We start from the raw sequence: 6,000 nt of genomic DNA on the forward strand, positions 1-6,000 counted from the left end.
AAGCAGGAACTGTTTGGTGGAGAATTATAGCTATGGGTGAAATTAGATGTACTCAGAGCCCCAAGGCTGAGAGAAATAAAAAGCATTTTAAATGGAGTGTAGAATTCATATTCCTCAGTCACTTCCAATAAATAAATCCTTGACAATTTTTTCTGTAAACAGTGGTTACACTTTGCTCCATTGTCTCCAAGTTGCATATTCCAGATGGGAATGTGGGCTTTCCGCCCCAGCCAGGACCGGGCAGCCCGGGGCAGTGTGACGGAGGGTTGCATTGAGCCCCTGGGCCGGCTACCACAGGGGCTTGGGGGTCAGCACGCGGGTTGTGTCATAGGACACCCAAATCCCACTGCAACCCGCACATTTTGAGCGCCTCTGAAAAATCTGCCTCCAGAGACATCCCCTTTCCCTAGAACACCCCACTGCCGCTGGGCAGCGGACCTGCCGGGGGCTCCTTCACACCTTGGAGCAACTCCATGGCAGTGTCGGCAGCAGCCCTGGCGGGGGCAGGCTGGGTGCCCACGCCGGTGCTGTGCCCCGCGGCCACCCCAGGGCGGTGGGCTCTGCGGGCAGGGCAGGCAGCACCAGCAGCGCCCTGTGCTCCCCACGCAGGGAGCATCCGCAGGGCTGTGCCTCTGAGCACATACAAACCTGCGCTTTCTGTCACCGGCACAGCACCATCGCCGGATGGGACCTCTTGGTGCTCCCCGGAACCTCTCCGGCCACCACGTCCATGGGATCTTACGAGCTTCTCCGCGGCAGGAGCACCACAAACCCTGCTGGCTGGTTATGAAGCAGGACACACTGCAAGGCCCTCTCTCTGGCTGTTCAAATTTCCATTTCAAGAACAAATGAAGCATTTTATACTTTACGACTTCCCCGCAATGGCAGGCATCCCATTTCACCTGTCTGGGACGAGGAGATGATGGAGGGAGACTGAGAGCACCAGGCCATGGGCAGCTGGCGCTGAGCACGCGGGAGGACACTTTCACATTCACTTAACTTGCATTTTTTATTAAGAAGAATAATAACTCTTAGAGCAGTAATAATAGGTCTTCTCCTCTGTGGAGCTGTCGAAACAGGAGAGAAGCTGTGCGCACCAGTACAGAAGATGGGAAGTGCCCAGAGGTGGCTTTAGTTGTCACCAAGACCCCGTGCCCGCCGCGGGGGTGCGATGTGGGGATGCTCCAGAGCAGGCAGGCAGCCCCCTTGCTCCTCGGGCAGGAGCTGCTGGTGCAGCGGCTGTGCCAGCGGCTGTGACACTTGGGGCTGGAACGCGACATGAAGAGCTGCCATTGCTCCATGAGTCTGTCTACGGGAGATCCCGCAAGGACGCGGCAGGTCCCCATCCCACCCTGGAGATGGAAAACTCCCCGAGCCTGAGTAAGGAGCTGCAGTGCAGGGTCGCTCACAGAAACGCCGTGTCCTTGGGTCAATTGCAGGGGATTATGTCTTCAGACCCCATTATCCATCGGTCAACAAGCCCCCAGAGAGCTGTCACGCCAGAGGCCAGGCTGGGAGCCCAGGGCTGCGGGGATCCCTGTTCGCTGCCACCATCTTTCACTGCTTTGGGGTGGAGGCCGGAGCCCCGCAGCTCCAGTAAAACTGGCAGCCACTGGAAAAATGCGTGAAATGCTTTTTGGCTGAAGGAGGCAGCTTCACCAAGCCTGAGGTACTTTACGAGAAGCGGCGAATCCAGCCACACTGGTGACTTTAAAGCTGAAATGCATCACTCTAGTTTTTGTTTTTGTTTGGAGCAGTTAGGCATTATTTTTACCTGATTGAGAATAATTGATCTAAACAGCAGAGTAGTTGTCAGCTTTGTTCAGAATTTTGTTTTGCAGGGAATTTTGATATTCATTTTGACTTTGAAACGTTTGGTAGTCTTCACCTTCTTTTCGAGGGTTTGCCCTGAATCTCACTGGGGAGAAGTCTCTTGTCCCTGGGGATTCCTCTGAGTGGAATACCGAAGGTCGGGGATCTCTGATAATCTATTTAGCAATTGCTGTTGTAATAACAGGACCAAGGGGTTGCAGCCAGGTTCACTGTATCAGAAACCGCAGAAATGCACCAAACCCAGGATCCTTTCTCCAAAAGACCCCTCAGCCTGAAGAAAGAGGGGTTTGTGCAGTTAATATTGTGGGGCCATTTCTGCTGCACTTCAGAGGGTAGCTAATACTCCAGCACCACGACGCAGCTCCAGCAACAGGAGTCTGAAGAGCAAACACGGCTACCAGCAGTTCTAAAGGGATCTTGGAAAAACAGCAAAACTGCCAGATCCTCTGGTTCGAGTGTGCTTTCCTTCCTTTCCACAAAAGAGATTTTAAAATTCTCTAGTAAATTTAAAAGAAAATGGAAACTCCTGCAGTATGTTTATTAGACCATGTCTAGCAAAAGAAGATGAAGAACTTGAGATGCGGAGACAATGGATTCAGCCCCATGCTCGGTCATTTATTTTTGGCTAATTAAAAGTGTAAGATTTTTCTCTTTATTATGTACTGTTTGCCAAGTTCATTATTTGCTCACCCATAAATCATCTTCACTAGCCAAAGGTAAATTCCCTCTCTGTTGTGAGGCTGCCGTTAGTATGTGTCACAAACCCCACGTCCACGGAGCCGCTCCATCCGCCGCGCCGGTGCCGTAGGAACGGCAAGACCCCCGGGACCGTGTTGATTCTGCAGGAATTAGAGAAGGAACACGCAGGCACTGCTCTTTTCCCCGCTTTGGCCTGTGTCTCCCCAGCCTCCCTGAAGTTAGCTTGATCTCTGTTAACTCTTCACCATTCCTACTCCAGGTATTCAGGAATTCACCACGGAAGGCTGTTCCCGGCCAGCTCCGCTGCCTGGGTTACTGCGCCGCTGGCAATCTCCCATTCGGGCGTGATGGAAAGCGCCGCGATGCCAGCCCAGGGGAGGCTCGTTTCAGAGCGGGGTGAGCCGTGGAGCAGGCGAGGTCCCTGGAGAGAGGGGTGGGAATGGCGAGCAGACTCGCCCCCACCTTGTCCTGGCTTCCAACAAATCCGCTCGGCCGAAAAACCCAAGGGAAGAAAAGCACCAGAGGAAATCTGTGCTGAAGCAGCAGAACCACCTAAATCTTTCCCTGCAAATGGCTCCCAGAAGCATCAGCAGAGCTTTAAATCTTTCAGAAGGGCTGGACAGCTGTCAGTCTGCGGAAATCCCTGTTCCTCTCTCCTCCTTCCAGGCCCTTTTCCCACAAAGCCATTTACCACCACCTGGGATCCAAGCAGGAGAGACGTGAAGAGCTTTGCTCTCTGCTATGGAGTCACCAGCTGGGAAACCCTGAGGAGTCTGCACAAGGAGCAGCGAGGAGTATCTAGTTTGTCCATGAAACATCATTCCTTGACACTGAAGCCTTCCTTCAGGCTGACATGGTGCCAACAAATTTACCAAACTTTTTGTAACTAGCAAGTTATTGAGTGTCACTTTAGTACAGTGTGTGTGGAAAATGCATGGAAGGTGCCAAGAATGCTGCATAGTCTTTAACTATTACATTAAGCATCTGCTGCTGCCATTTATGGATCAGATAGCATTTTACTCTTGAGATATTTGATTTTATTACCTTCTAGGGAGAGAGCCAAACAAGTGTTCTTATTGATTTGCACATTAAATATATTAGTAATAAAACAACATCTCTGTAAACCAATTGTAAAATCAATATTAATTGGTACCAAAATATCACAAGTAGTTGAATTACAATTAAAGAGGGTAGCTTCAAAGGCTCCCTACCAATCCAGAGGTGATGCACACCAAATGAGAGAGGGGCACCCAGTCTGAGCAGGACAACAACGTTCAGAGCAATTAACAGCTGTTCCAAGTGAAATATGAAGAGATACTCAGATTCGTTTGAGGAGAGCAAGGGTCATTGAGATTCAGTTCATGGATAGCGGTTCACTTTGTCTGCACGGGCACATGTTCAGCTGATTAAATCTTGTGGGAACAGATCCAAACCTTGCTTATGTCTTTGTCTCCAGGACAGCTCTTGGGTCTGCAGCGTCCGTTTGGGCAGAGCTGTGGAGCTGATCCACTGCAAACGGGGTCCTAAAGCCCAAAACGGAGCCTACAAAGCACGAGCAAAGAGCTGCCCGGAGAGAGCGGAGCCCGAGGAAGGTCCCCTGCACCCCACAGGGAAGGTCTCTGGCCCGGGTGGCTGGAGGCTGGGCATGTCCCAGGCCGGCAGCGTTGGGTGGGGGCTGCGGGCGCCCAGCTCGGACGTGCTGGAGAGGCTCCAGCAGGCGTCCTGCTCCTGGGAGAGGGCACGGGACCACCTCCCAGGACCGTCAGAGGCATTTTATAACGGTGATGCAGTGATCAAAGTTCCTCTGCTGTGCAACAGAGGGATGTTTGATGCCCACTGTTTAATGCACAGGTAAGAAGATGACTCGCATCCACAGCTGTGCCTGGTTCCTCATAAACGACACTGCTCACAGCCGGGGGCCTTTTCCTCCTCTGGATTTACATGCACATCGTGGTACGGGAGGTACTTGTAATTCAAGAAAAAATTTGGAAGTCTGCACTGGTCCTGATAGTTCTTATTAAAACCAAATCATTCTCCCCCTTGCAACATCTGACATTAGCCAGGCTGCTAACACAGCTCACCTTCTTCCCAGAGTTTATTTGCTTTCCATTATAAATGCCAGTTCTTAGGAATAAAGAATATGGAAATAAAGAGGTATGTCTGCCTGCCTCTCCCCAAAGTGGTAATTTCTGAGCACTTTCTCTTCTCGATGCTCAGGCTCCAGCCCAAGCTGCCCGTGAAGCTGCTGTGTGGGGACTCACACACCGGGACCTGCGTGTGGCCAGGTCTGCAGGTGGCGTAAATCCGCCTCTGGAGATCCCCTGGCTGCCACCCCCTGGGGATCTAGTCCGCGCTTTCTACGGGAGCAAGACTAGATTTTCTACCTTTTCTTGGCACCGGCAGGGCATGGCTGGGTCTCATCAGTGGGCACTCGTCTTGTCTGGCTGGGCATAACTCAGGCATGAACATCACCACCCCCCAAACGCGATGGCACCCAAGCACTTCTCAACCCGCTCCCGCTGGAGTAACTGCCTCCCGTGGCTCCTGCGACTTGGGCACCCCGGCAGGAGGCTACCAACATGTCTCCTTTTGGGCTGGCACTCCCCATTTAGGAGACTCCTGAGACAGCCGTGGGTCCGTCCCCATCGGGTGGGTCACGCCCCCCCCCCCCCCACCATCCTCACAGAGACACTCCGGGACGGATCAACCTGAAACCGCGAATGCGAGCTGGTCCCTGAGCCTCCCGCCGGCGCCAGGGATCTGCACCCCTCTTGTCGAGAGAGAGAGAGACATTCTCTGCCAGGCCTGGGTCGGAAATTTCTGAATATTAATTACCTGAGCAAACTGTCAGCAAACAAGTTGGAGTCCGAAAACTCCTCTCAGAAATGATATGGTGAATAATTATAAATAATTAATGACATTGAAAAATGTTCATGAAAAATTCCTCAAAAATACATTATTTATTACAATTATTCATCAAGTTCTGTTTGACATAGATTTTCCTTTATTTTTTCTTAGTAGTTACTCTATTGTGAAAGTTTAAAATGTTTAATTTAGTGGCATTATATTTTATTAACTTTTTTTGCTTCAGGGCCTGCAGAAATTTTGCATTAATGATTTGTACCTTGATAAATAATTACAACAGACCATTGTGGCTTAAACATATTCCAGAAAATGGGTGTTCACCGTGGAAGCAGTCCTTCCCTGGGTTTAAAAGGTGACAGTTTTGGGAAAGGAGTGTCCTTTCCCTCTGCCTCCCTGCCTGGCAGAGAAGGGGGAAGGTGGGATTTCTCCCGCGCCGGCCTGGCTGGCAACGGGAACGTCCCCCCAGCGCAGAGCGGGCTCGCCGCGCGTCACGGAAACTGCGAGGGTTTGCCTTTAACGTGCCAGCGATATCTCAGGCTTCCTTTACCTACTTAATATCATGAAATAATAGAGATAGGGAAGACAGGTGAGAGGTCCTTTTAA

The sequence above is a fragment of the Larus michahellis genome, chromosome 15, assembly GCF_964199755.1.
Source record: "Larus michahellis chromosome 15, bLarMic1.1, whole genome shotgun sequence".
NCBI classification, from domain to species: Eukaryota; Metazoa; Chordata; class Aves; order Charadriiformes; family Laridae; genus Larus; species Larus michahellis.